Consider the following 14,363-nt stretch of genomic DNA (forward strand, 5'->3'; position numbering starts at 1 on the left):
TCAGTCGTTTTCATTATCGGTAGTCGTTGTACTTCTGCAGTTATTCCTCTGATTCCAATTTCTGACATTCTTTTTCCAAAGTTTTTCGGAAATGTTCCTAGTGCTCCTTCTATTATCGGTACTATTTTGATTTTCTTCATCACCTAAATCCCTTTTAACTCTCTGGCTAGATCTGTGTATTTGCTTCGTTTCTCCTTTTCTGTCATACTCACCATGTGGTCAGCTGAGACTGCAAAGTCTACGATTTGACAGGATTTTTCTTTCTTGTTAATTATTACGACATCTGGTCTTCTTGCTTGGATGGGTTTGTCTGTATGTATGTCCATGTCCCATAGGGTTTTATGGTTCTCGTTTTCGAGTGCTGTTGCTTGTACCATTTGTCTGTACGCTTAAAATGCAGCCGTTTGCACCACCCTCCCCACTTGGTCATGCCTATTTTTGTATTCCTTTTGGCAAAGTTTGCTGCATTCACTTACTATATGGTTTATCGTTTCATCCACAGAGTCTGCATTTGCTGTTTTCTTGTGTTTTATCGATCCTTGCTTTGACATGGTTGGTTCTTATCGAGTTATCTTGTGCTGCAGTTATAAGAGGTTCAGTTTCTCGGTTTATATGTCATTTTTGCATTCATGTCTACGTGTTTTCGTTGTTCTCACCTTTCCGTGAAGTTGTTTCTCTTCCCATTTCTCTTTTCTCGTTTTGTCATTTGTCTCTCTGTTTTCTGTTTTTTTTTTTTTGGGGGGGGGTTCAGTGTCTCTCGCTGCCATAATTATCCTTTCAGTGTTTTGTATTATGTATTTTTTTAGTTCTTTTTTCGTGTCCTTCACACAGGCTTCTATACAGATCAGTCCTCTCCCGCCGTCTTTACTTTTCACATAGAGTCTGTCAATATCGTCCTTTGGGTGTAGTGCATAATGCATGGTCATGAGTTTCCTCGTTTTCTGGTCGAGTTGTCTCAGTTATTCTTTTGCCCACCCTATAAACGGCCCAGTGTATCTTACTTGTAATACTGCCCATGTATGTATACGTTTTATTAGGTTTCTGCTATATAATTTCGTTTCCAGGAGTTTTCTTGTTCTCCTGAGGTATTCCTTTCCAATTTTCTCTTTTATTTCTGTTGCTCTGATGATGTCCGCTTTCAGAATTCCCAAGTATTTATAGTTGTCTTGTTCCTCTAGTACCCTCATTTCTGTTTGGTTGGGTAGTTCCATGCCTTCTGTCGTTTCCAGTTTTCCCATTCTTATAACTAGTTGTGCGCAATTTTCCATTCCAAATTCCATTTGGATATCTTGGCTGAAGATCCTGGCAGTGTTAATTAGTGTCTCTAGCTGCTTTTCGGTCGTTGCAAAAAGTTTCAGATCGTATATGTACATCAGATGGTTCATTTTTTCCTCTGTATTGGAGAACTTGTATCCGGCTTGGCACTTTCTCAGAATACTGTTCAAGGGCATCATGGCTATGATGAACAGTAGTAGTGATAGTGAGTCTCCTTGGAAGAAGCCTTTTTGTATGTTAATTTCTGTTATGTGTTGTCCATCATCTGCCAATTCCAGTCTCCATGTTTTCATTGCATTTTCTATTACGTTGGTGATCCTGCTTGGTATGGTATACATTTTAGGCATTCTATTATCCATGCCTGGGGGATCCTGTCGTACACTATTTGTAGTCGATCCATGCCATGGCTAAATTCTTTCTCCTCCTTTTTCCCTCCTTTAGGATCTTTTGATATATATATATATATATATATATATATATATATATATATATAACAGGTCATGTGTTCCTCTTTTTTTCTTTTTGGCATCCTTTCTGCTCGTCGCGGATGAGTCCAGGGTTATTCAGGGAGTGGTAGATTTGTTCCCGCAGTTGTGCTGTCAGTATTTTCCACATATATTTGCTAAGCACGTGATTGGCCTATAGTTGCTAGGGACGGTTCCTTTCTCCGTGTCCTTCTGTAGCAGTGTAGTTCTACCTTTTGTCATCCAGTCTGGTACGCTTGCTTCCTGTATACATCTCAGGTTTTGGGCTAGCCTTTCGTGTAAGGTTGTGAATTTTTTGAACCAGTATGCATGTATCCTGTCGTGCCCTGGTACTCTCCCGTTTGCCATTTTTCCTATGGTTTTCTTTTGGGTTCCCTTGCTGATTTCTTTCACTGTTCTTTCTTCTATTTGTTGTAACTCTTCTTTCATGTCTTTCAGCCACTCGGCATTTTTATTGTGATCCCTTCGCTCTTCCCATATTTTACTCCAGTAGAGTTTTGTTTCTGTTTGATTTGGTTGTTCTGTTTTTGTTTTTGCTCCGTTCACATTTTGGTAGAATTGGCGTTCATTAGTTTCAAATGTTCTAGTTTGTTTGCATTGTTCAGATTTATATCTATATCGTCTCAATCTCGCTTCTTTTGCTTTTATTTTTGGTCCAGTTCTTCATGTTTCTTGTTTAGCCTCTTTCTGTCAGTAACATTTCCAATATTCCGTTTTCCCCACATTGCTCTCTTCCTGTTGATCATTTGGTTTCTATTTTATGTTTGTGTATTTGGGTTTCTAATCTTATTTCTTATCCAGGTTTTGTCAGTCCGCTTGTCCCCGGTTGCTTTTCTGATTTGAGTTTTATACTTACCATTTTGGCGCCTTTGTAAATGAGGTTGTTTAAGTCTGTGATTGTATTTGTTGGGATATGTGGGAGGAGTTTGGCCTTCTCTGTTTCTGTGTTTAATTTCTCCTGCTCTTGGTTACTTAACGATGGGAGCTTTGTTTTTTCTTCGTTCATCAGCTGTATTATTTTATTTATTTCATTTGCTTCATTCTCTGTTAGTTCTGTTTCATTGTTCTCGGTTTCCACGTTTGTAGACTTCGTTCTTTGTTGGTCCTCGGCCTTTGATGTTTTTACTTGTGAGGCCTCAACTTGTGGGGTTGCTCTACGTGCGGTTCCGTTGGGGGATGCTTCTTGTTCAGATTCATCATCTGTTTTTCGCTGAATTTCTGTTAGTTCTAGTTTAGAGAGCCAACCTTTCTTGAGTATCAGTCTTGCTTGGTCCGCAATTCTTTGTTCTGTCGTATGGTAGTCAATGGATAGGTTCCATGGTTTTCATTCGTTTTGTAGTTAAATAGAATGACCCCACAACTCAATCTTCACACTTCAATCCTGCAGTCCAATGCACTTCTGACAGCAATTGCTTCTGCCAAACAAAAAAGACCCCCTCTCTCCCAAATACAGGCTTTTTATAGGACAAAACCGTCCAAAGTTATTTGCATACTCTTCCCATGATCTCTAGTCTATAAATAGACGCAGTGGACATTCTCTTCTTCTTTCTTCTTTCACTCTCTGAAGCGGGCGTTGCCAGTGGTAAAAGGTTTGCACGATTTTTTTTTTACTACACGCCCCCATGATCATTAAAGATCATTCACATCTCATAATCCCGTGTCCAGATCGGCGCATTGCGTTCTCTTTGCAGTCTCTGCATCGGCACCGGTTCATCTTCATCACTCCCTGGCTCAGTACCACCATCCTCATCACCTAAATGGACCACACGCCTTAAATCTAAAACATGTCGTGGCATTCCATTGACACTTAAGTTGTTTGGGGATTGCACTCCTGTTATCACTCCTCTTCCCCACTGCGTTGTGCATCGGGCATTAGGCGGTTTCACCCAAACTTCTTCTCCTATTTGGATTCTGGCTGGTCCTTGATCATTAATTTCCGGTGACATGTCTCTAGGATGCCTCCATTCGTAATTAAAGATTGCTCTATGTGGTACTGTGTCATCTCTTTGCCCGACCTTAGGGGACATGTTGTACCAAAATGTGGCCTCTTCAGGCGATATTCTTCCTCTCTCAGCTATTGCTTTCACGGTCCGATGATGTCGCTCCACAATGCCATTTCCTCCAGGTCTGTAGGCTGCCCTGTAATAACTTTTAATCTTCCATTTTTTTTAGCATCGTCTGAAAGATTTCTGAGCGAAAATCAGTGCCATTGTCCATTATCACCTCCCTTACTAGATCTCGTTCAAGCATCACCTTTTCTAATTCAGTTGCAACTGCAGATGCGGCTTCCACTCGCAGTTCCTTCCATATCGCCAGTCTACTTGGCCCACAATCAATTATTGATAAGTACGCTCCCCCTCGGTAGTGTGCTATGTCAATAGCTAGTCTCGTTCAGTTCGTTAAAACTCCAATTTCCCCAGGATTATGTATATTTGGGGCAGGATCCACCGATTGACACCGAACACAGTTCTTTACTATCATCTGAATTTCTTCCCGTTTTACATTCGGATCCACTTGCCTCACCAAATATAATGTTCTCTCCACTCCCATGTGATGCATGCCATGCAACTCTTTAATTTCTCCAATTCCAAGACAGCATATCGGCGCCTCCTCTTCCTCAATTAACCACTGTTTTTTTATCCGTGTTAGCGCATCTGCCTTGTTTCTTTCAGAAGGCACAAACACTGCTTTTATTTGCAGTTCCAATTCAGACATCAACTCTCTAAGCATCCCTAATCTCCGCTTTATTATCACTTCTCCGGCACCCTTTGTTCGTATTCTGCCACTCTCCTCCATAGTAGAGTTCACCCAACTGAGTACAGTGGCTGAATTAGTTCTTATTTCAATATTTGTCAGTCTCCATTTGATAGCTAAATTGACACCCTTTAGAACAGCATCTAATTCAGCTATGTTAATGTGATTAAAGTCATCACTTTTCCTCAGCCAAGTTGCATCTTCCGCCACCACACCGCCAATCTCGACAACCACGCCAGTTGCAACATTGCTTGCATCACACCACACGACTCCTGTGCTCACTTCAGGTATGTGCCAAGCGCCATTAACAGGGTCTTCTTTTTTCACCTCAGCTAGAACCTCCTGCATCACTTTCATGGTTTTGCAATCAACTTTTTCTTCCCAATCCATTCCATTTGCTCTTCTTTTCACATAACTGCATGCTAATCGCAGCCATCCAGCAATTCGATAGTGCCCCAATAATTTACCACAGATCGAAAATAGCTCCCGCCTACTAATTTCTCCTCCCATCTCTGAGATCTCGTTGCCTCTCCTGAACATTAGTGCACCCATCTTATTTTTCATAAGCTTAAGGCCCAGTGCCGCTCCTCCGTCCAGGGATTCCGGAGATTTTGCTGCTAACCCAAACCCCTTCAAATGTTCCACAACTTCCTGTGTCGATATTTTCGTTACGTCTACCATTATATCATCAATGTATGAATCAGTGGCCTCTTTCATCCTACTTCCTTTCTTTAATACTGTTTTTAAAATGCCTGCCATAATCTTTGGTGCGACATTAAGTCCGAATCCTAATCGTGTTAGGCAATAGGTTTTTCCTTTATAACAGACCAGCTGGTACTGCCATAGTTCCTTTGCCACATGTAGTTGCAGGTAGGCAGACTTAAGGTCCACTATTGCGGTACCTCCTACCAACTGTCTCCACTTTCTTATCTTTTCATCACATACATCTATTATGTCGCTCCCTGTATGACACGCCACAAAACGGTTCAACTCACGAAAGTCGAACACTGGCCTAACTTTCCCTTTTGTGGTCTGAAATACTGCCATCAATGGCAACACGCCTTTTCTTTCTCCTTTCCATGGTAACAGAATACCATCCGATATCCATCTTTCCACCTCTTTCTCGAATTCTAATTTCTTATCGCCTTCCAGAGTTTTTATAATATTGGACTTTGTTCTGCAATACTGGAGGCTCTCCCTTCCATGTCCATATTACTGTCCATTTATCTCCATCGAAGTTTGCTTCAAAGTCTTTATCCTCGATTTTGCAAACATTCAGCTGATGGGCAGCCACGGCACATTGTATATCTCCAAACTTCACTTTGGCTTTCTTTATAGTTACACCTCCCAGCTCATTAATCACGTCCATTCCAATTATGACGTCGATCCCATCAACGATGTGATTCATCAAGATTGCCCTCACCTTTACGTGCATTCCACAGACTTTTATCTCCACTTGTCTGGCTCCTTTACATTCTATATTCCTCCCATCAACTGCTTTCACTGTACCGCTCCTTCCATATCCCTTCAAAAGTTTGGAATTGATTAAAGTGGTGGTGCACCCAGTATCGACAAGTGCAGTCATTACAGAATCATTCACCTCTACTTCTATTATAGGAAGAGGCCAGTATCGCGCCTTCATTTCATTGCTAGGGTAGCTTGCGGCGCAGAAGCTCCCCCTTGCCCGTTTCCCTGGATCTGAGGACAATATCTCGCAATGTGGCCAAATTTTCCACAATTGTAGCATGTTGCACTGGCCTTAGGGATCTATGTGCAATCTTTTTTTAGGTGCAGTCCTTGACATCTAAAGCACTGAAGGCTTGATTCTTTCTTTCCCTTGTTAGTCTCATTAGTTTGCGCACTTGCGGCCAATGTCCGAGTTTCTAAGACCCTTTTGCTGACTAAAAGCCGTGCAGTCGGTATCAGTTTGCTGACATCCATTCTCTCTATGTTCGGTAGCTGCTGTAATGCCACAGATACATCGTCTGGGAATCCAGTTATGAATGCCAGTTTGGCTGTATGTTCCAGCCCTCTTCCCAGATATCCCGCCAGTCCAGCCAATCTTTTGATTTTATTAGCATAAACATCCACCGATTCTCCTGTCCACTTGAATCGTTGCAGTTTTTCGTATGCCTCAAAAGGCCCCTCAGTGAAGGCGGTCACGAGTCTCATCTCTATCAGTTCTGCATCTTCTTGTTCTGCATTATTCATCTCAAGATAGAGAGCGAGTGCATCTCCCTGCAAAAAAAGTGAAATAAAACTGGCAAGGTCTGGCACATGTTGAAGCTTAGCCACCAGTTTTACTTTCTTTATCCATCCGACTACATCACCTTCTCCACTAAAAGGTGGTATCACATCTTTTCCCTATCTCAACATCCCAGATTCCATGATCTGTTCTTCGCCGAAATAGCTTGTGGTTAAATACAATACCCCCACAACTCAATCTTCACTCTTCAATCATGCAGTCCAATGCACTTCTGACAGCAATTGCTTCTGCCAAACAAAAAAGACCCCCTCTCTCCCAAATACAGGCTTTTTATAGGACAAAACCGTCCAAAGTTATTTGCATACTCTTCCCATGATCTCTAGTCTATAAATAGACGCAGTGGACATTCTCTTCTTCTTCTTTCTTCTTTCACTCTCTGAAGCGGGCGTTGCCAGTAGTAAAAGGTTTGCACGATTTTTTTTTTTTACTACACCTCCATATCTATATTTAGGTTGGCTTCTATAGTAGCATTCCATTACGAGTCTATTCTCTTTTGTTGTCCATTTCTTTCTTCGGGGGTTATTTTTATGGTTATCATGGCTGTGCTGTGTTTGTTCGGTATAATTTTGTTCCCTGAAATTATAGGTTATACTTACCTGTTCAGCGTCTATGTCATTTGAGTTTCTGAAACTAGAAAGTTGGCCAACATTCGCAGGATGACGACCGGGTCCCCCATGCTGGCTACCGAAGAAGTACCTGCCGATCATGACATCCAGATTTTTCTTCTGTGTCCCATGGTTTGGATTATTTTTAATTGACATTTTTCATGTTTTGGTGTTTGTGGCAACACCGAACCCAGAATTGTTTTACGTGTAGTTCTGATGCCTGGATAGTGTAAAGCTCCCGTGTATCCAAGAGGTAACGTGCACTATCACACATACATACGGGAGAAAAAATAAATAAATATTCTACTTAGTAGAAAGTCGAAATTCATGCTCTGAAAGAGGGCGTTTGAAGATAGGTCTACCTTATACCATACTGTTTAGCCGCTTGAAATGTTGTATGCGAAAAGAGGAAGGCAATTTTCCCCGCCGTTTTGTTAGTATTTAATTCCCTCGTTTAAAGGCGGGGCAAATTTCTACGTCAATATCGCTAAAAATCGGTTTCTGTTATAAATTCGAACTAACATTCAACGAGGTAATTCGCCTATCGTCCATCTAGCTATTTTTCCATTCATTTTGAGAGGATTTTCATTAAATTGGAATTGACAAGCAGAATTATACGTTTATATCGAAACAAAGACTGTTTCTGAAATGAATTCGAAGTAATATTTATCTTTTAAAAAGAAAAAAATAGACATAAACTCACATATCGTTGGTTTCTTTAAAAGAGTTTTCTGTCACGAGTGTACTAATATCTTCCCTCTATGGGCTCCAGTCTTGAGTTAAATGCCAGTCGTTGGTCACTAGAGAGTAACGGTTAGGAGGGAGTGGGGGTGGAAACAGTGTTTTCTAGTACAAACATACGCACATGTATATATGTATACACATATCCACATACGCAAACATTCTGTCTGTCTTTGCCAAAAAAGAATAAAGAGTTCCTCTTTTTTTTCCCAGTAAATGTTTCGCTAGTCGCCCGTCTAGCTATTTTTCCATTTAGTTTTAGAGGATTTTCATTACATTTGAAGTGACAAACAGAATTATACGTTTATATCGAAACAAAGACTGTTTTCTGAAATTAATTCGAAGTAACATTTAACTTTATTATTATTATTATTATTATTATTATTATTATTATTATTATTATTATTGATTTGAGTGACGGATGGCCGCTGGGTTAGTTATTATGATTAGTAGAATAAACAATTAAATTGGGGAAGAGATGATTGACGTGGAATCGCAAAAGGTATGCGAAAATAGAAAATAGATGTAAACATTTTTTTTGGATTTGGATAAACAAATAACTAGATGGGGACATTAGGTTGGTCTGAGACACGTAATGAGGTGACGCAAGAGAACATGTGATGTTGTTGGTTTTTGGAGAGATTCAGAGAGTTGAGGTTTGACCACGAGGGCGGACAGATGATCTAGACAGGGGTGGACAGACACACAGCTAGGGAGCGGGCTGTAAGAATAGAAAATATAGACGAACCATCACGTGAAAAACATTTGAGACAACTGTAATAAATTTATATTATAAAAATATAAAGTGTTTGTTTGTGGTTTCACAAGTAAGAACAAATGTCTCAATTCGATGGTGCTGATTGTTTCATGGTTCGTCACGGAGCAGCAGGAAGATAGAAGAATTCTTCAAGAAAAAAAGGTATGAAGGTATTTACTATTCTTCTTATATATGAACTGTAAAATATTCCCGTGCGATAAGTCTGATACAACATGACTCAGTTTACACGTCAATATCATATCGCCCTGGCTAAACAACATACGATTGATACGTTTATTATCTGTCCGTTAAAAGAACAATATCTCACATCCGCTAGATAACACATGACACGCTTATATATATCATCTCTTCCAATATAATCTCGATATGCAACATAACCACTCAAGACAAAAATCTGAATAAAGTAGTTTAAGCTCAGTAGAACGAGGAGTCCATGCAGGATAACAAATACTGATGTACGTCAGTGTGCTTTTACAGCTAATCCAATGAGTCACTTAACGTGTGGATAGCTATTTGATTTGCTGAAATCACTGCTTGTCCCTCTGCTCAAGGTTGCCCAGAACCTCATGATCACCATTGGGTAACTCCCAGTATAAATCATTACTGGCATTAAATGGTTAGAATAGGAAGACTGTTGTATATTCATATATTCATTTACACTGAAGATTTTTTTCTCAAATATGGTTCTGTTGCAGAAAGCGAGTGGAATTTATTATCGATTTCATACTGAGTATTTTGTTTAGAAGAAGGGGCTCATATTGCACCTCATCGATTTTAACACTTCTAATTAGTGTGACCACAATCTGGATCTGTATATGTCGGGCTATGTGGAATATAATTTTTATCAAAACAGCTACAGAATATTCCTGTGCTAAAAAGGGGCCGAAACAGCAAAAATCTCACGTATGTAGGTGTGATTAAAACACAAAGTGTGACATACAGAGGATATCAGTAAACGGTGATAACACAAAAACTTGTTGACCATTCATGGCAATAAACTTAAAGACTAGCCACTCATACATTGCATAAAAGCAAACTGTGACACAGGTTTCACAGACGTGCAGGTCGTCCAGGTATACTTTCAGTGCAGAGTTGCACGTTTGACCAGCGATAAAACAAAGACTGAAAAACAAAACCGCTTGGGGGAAAAGTTAGGCATAGACTGGAGTTTACTTGTAAGAAATATATATTTTGTTGAGAATAGACTATTATATGCGTGGCACGATAAGGACGTTTAACTTTAAATTTCAATTTTGATATTTGATATATTCTTGCAGATGCATGTAAGAGCACAAATGCATGTAATATATCACGTTATCAATGCTTGTTGTTCGAACTTAATTTTCTTTTGGAAATACTTAGTGGAACATTTCAAATGATATTATTTCGAGTTAAGATGAAAAAAAAATTGACAGTGGTATCTTTCTGTTCTTTATCATCGCTTTCTCATTAAGAAAAAAAAAACATATCTTTTCGAAACGCAATGTTTTCCAGTTGTAACTTTCGTTAAGTTCATATTTTTTATGGATGCTTTATTTTTTTGGTTGGTTCTTGTTCGACTACTGTTTGATCTTTGCTTTCAACGCTTGCGATACGCGCTAAACGTATCTCTCACCGAAGTAATATCATTTGATTATATATTTCGAAATTGCTATTGAAGTTTGCGAAAAAAGATAAACATCAAAGAGATTCCGTCTTTTGTGTCTACTTTTAACTCTAACTGATTACTTCTCCAACTTATTACTCCTTCCGCATTGGAGTCTTTGAGGTGAGATTAATTTAGATTTTAAAACGGAATATATATATATATATATAAAAATCTATGTATGCATATGTAAATATATATATAGATACAAGTACATATATATATATATACATGCACAAGTGACTGCATGCAACGTATATATACACACACATACAAATGTGCACTTATATGTATGTTGGCATATGTATATAAAGGTATATTTTATGTAGAAAAACACTTATGTACGCTTACCCCTGCATGCGCATTAATATATATATATATATATGTGTGTGTGTGTGTGTGTGTGTGTGTGTGTGTGTGTGTGTGTGTGTGTGTGTGTGAATACCCGTATAATTTGAATCCATGGATATATATTTATGAGTATGTTAAAACATGCATATATATATGTATGTATATATATATATATATGTTTGTGTGTGTATATATATATGTATGTATATATATATATATATATATATATATATATATATATATATTTAAAATGGGTTAGAGCAATTTTCTATAGAGCAGAGTGTATTTTAATGTTATAGTAAAAATACTAATTTAGTTAAAATATAGGAAAATAATAATGCTCGTTGTAAAGCCGATGTATCAAAGCTCAATAGGAAAATATCCTAGAGTAACTTTTATATATGGTAAGGTGATTGATAATTTATAATTAAAAATTAAAATTAAAAATTAAAAATGTTTAAATTTTAATTTTGAATTACAAATTATCAATCACCTTAGCACATATATATATATATATATATATAAAAATTCACATATATATATATATATACATATTTGAAGACGATACTCATATATATCCGCATGTTTGAACATATATATATATATATATATATATATATGTGTGTGTGTATGTGTGTATCCATTTATAAATATATATATATTTATAGTAAAATATGTGTATACGAATATATTCATTTCTAGATATATATACACTTATATGTAATTATAAGATTACATACGCATTTACACACACACACACACACACACACATATATATATATATATATACAAATTTATGTTTATGTAAATATACGTTTTTCATATATACATATGTACTTCTGTATATTTTTCATATATGTGTGTGTGGTTTTGCATATACATATATATATATATACATACATACAATATGCTTAATATATATATATATATATATATATATATATATATATATATATATATATATATATACAGAGAGAGGGGGGAGAGAGAGAAAGAGAGGTTCATTGTGAAGGAAAGTTTTCGAAGAATCTTTGAAGTTCGTCATCCTTTTAAGTTTAACATTTTGTACCGCCCTTTATTTTTTCCGCATCTATTCCTAATGTGATTTATCTAATTTTATATGCATAAAATTTAAAGTAAAACTGAAAAATCGTTTCATCGTGGTTATCTTACACGTCAAATGTAAGTTATTTATCCGTTTGTAATGAACTCTCGTTATTTAATTTCATTTGGCCCAGCAGCGGGGAGGGGGGGGCAAAGTAAATCAGTTGAATCAATAATGCCAGTCCAATGCTATTTATGATCGCCTCTTCGTAAACTTTTATAATTCATGTTATTAGACGATATTACATGTCAATATATTATCGCACCATTCGTCACCATTTTAACTATTGTCATTTCAATGTAATAAGGCTTAAGTGGGGTTATAGACTGTCACCCAGAACAAATGCATTAGATAACGATATGTTGTTCTGTACAGGCATAAAATTCTTCCCTCCCCAATTATGTCGAAAACAAACTCAATAGCTTTTATCGGTCTAAAATACAGATGGATAATAATTATATTTATAGCAACGAGTGATTTTTGCACTCTGACAGTGGTCTTCCTTCCGTGCGGCTGTTATATTTCCTTCAGTACAAAGAGGTCTATACTCATGGGATTTACATTTTCTCTTTTTAAAAGGTGATAGATTATGTTAATAGCCTGATGCACTCCTACTGCTAATGCCAATTGTTATGTTAAGGAAGTTTCTTAAATTAAAGTATAGTTAACCTACTACGTAGCCCTTTTTCTCAAAATCTGACCTTGTATCTAACCGCCCACAGAGAAGATACGCATACTTTAAAATTTATTTCACTAATTTTTTCTCACATTCTTGTAAATGAGAAAAAAAAATTGTAACAGGTTCATGTTTGTTTTTATTATAAGTAGGGCTTGAACAACAGAATATCCTTTTTATTGCTTTGACTCTCGAGTGTGTATCCGTTGATATCTTACATGCTTTTATATAGAGTGATATTGTTCTCGGTTGATTAACTGTGTCTGTGTCGGATATAAACTGGAGAGTCTAAACAATGATAAGAATATTCCGTTACCATAGCCCTAATTATAAGTAGAGAACATTCAAATACAAATAATTTTTAGGCTCTTTCATAAGGAATATTTCGTCTATATCAACAATAGGAAAACTTTTCATTTAGAGCTATTATATTAAAGTCATATTTCATCGCAGGTTGGCAGCATAAGGTGCAAGGTCGGCTTTTGATGTGGAGAAATTCTACGTTTCCAAACGGAAAAAAGAATTTGGTCTTGGAACATGAGGAATAAATGAAAGTCAAAAGAGAATTATGATTATAGAAATTGCATAATTAAAAATAGTTTTTAGAGTAAAATTACACGCATTGATGAGCAGTAAACGCCAACATATTGGACCATTATTTGTTATACTTCTTTAGCTTTAGATAAATACGTTTGATAAAACTTTCGAATTTTTTAAATATTCTGTGAAATGTTAATACTTTACACCAAGTACACTTGCCATTTTCTTTGGAAAGCAAAGCAACAGTGAAACTTCAGATTTTCGTTTGTTAAAATTTATATTTTTAAAATGTTTGTTTGTGTTTATTAACGGAGTAATGTACGACAGATTATCCTCCACTAACGGTACTGCGCCGTTGTTTACAGCTCATAGGTGCAGTTATACAATCATGTGATTCAAGTTAGGATGGAAACATGACTGTTGAGTTGTGAGGCCACGCCTGTATACCTGCGCTATAATCCAGCACTCGTCAGGCGAAATCTTTATGTTAACAATGTAAACATGTTTTCAGCTAGTTGGACTATGGTGCTTTTAGTTTTTGTTTGTTCCTGCACAATTAGACACATATGATTGGTTAACAAAAACGGTGTAGCCCACTAGGATAATAGTTTTTATTGTGCCAATATGGAGTTTGAATGTAACGCAAGTCTAAATAAATTTAACCAATAGTTGGGTATTGTGTAATAAAATTAACATAACATGCAAACATTAAAATATTACGTGAACATGAACAAAAAGACGTTTTCACAACTTCACAAAAATAGACATAAACCATTTCGCCATTAGTTCAAAGCGAATTATTTTTCTTAAAATATAATTTCGCCACAACAACTAAGTTGCTCTGAAATCATATATATATATATATATATATATATATATATATATATATATATATATATATATATATATATGTATGTATATATATATATATATATATATATATATATATATATATTTCATGATGTTTTTAGAGATACAAAATTTAAATATTGCAATTAGGAAGGGAAGACTTTTATGATTCATGATTAAAAGTAAATTTGTATATATATAAATATATATTAACGTTAGATGGAAGAATTCAACAACATGTACCCAGTAAAATTAGGAATGGAACCTACCGGGCAACTGATGTGATTACTAAC

Source organism: Euprymna scolopes, chromosome 10 (genome assembly GCF_053919585.1).
Source record: "Euprymna scolopes isolate OS-2025 chromosome 10, ASM5391958v1, whole genome shotgun sequence".
Classification (NCBI taxonomy): Eukaryota; Metazoa; Mollusca; class Cephalopoda; order Sepiida; family Sepiolidae; genus Euprymna; species Euprymna scolopes.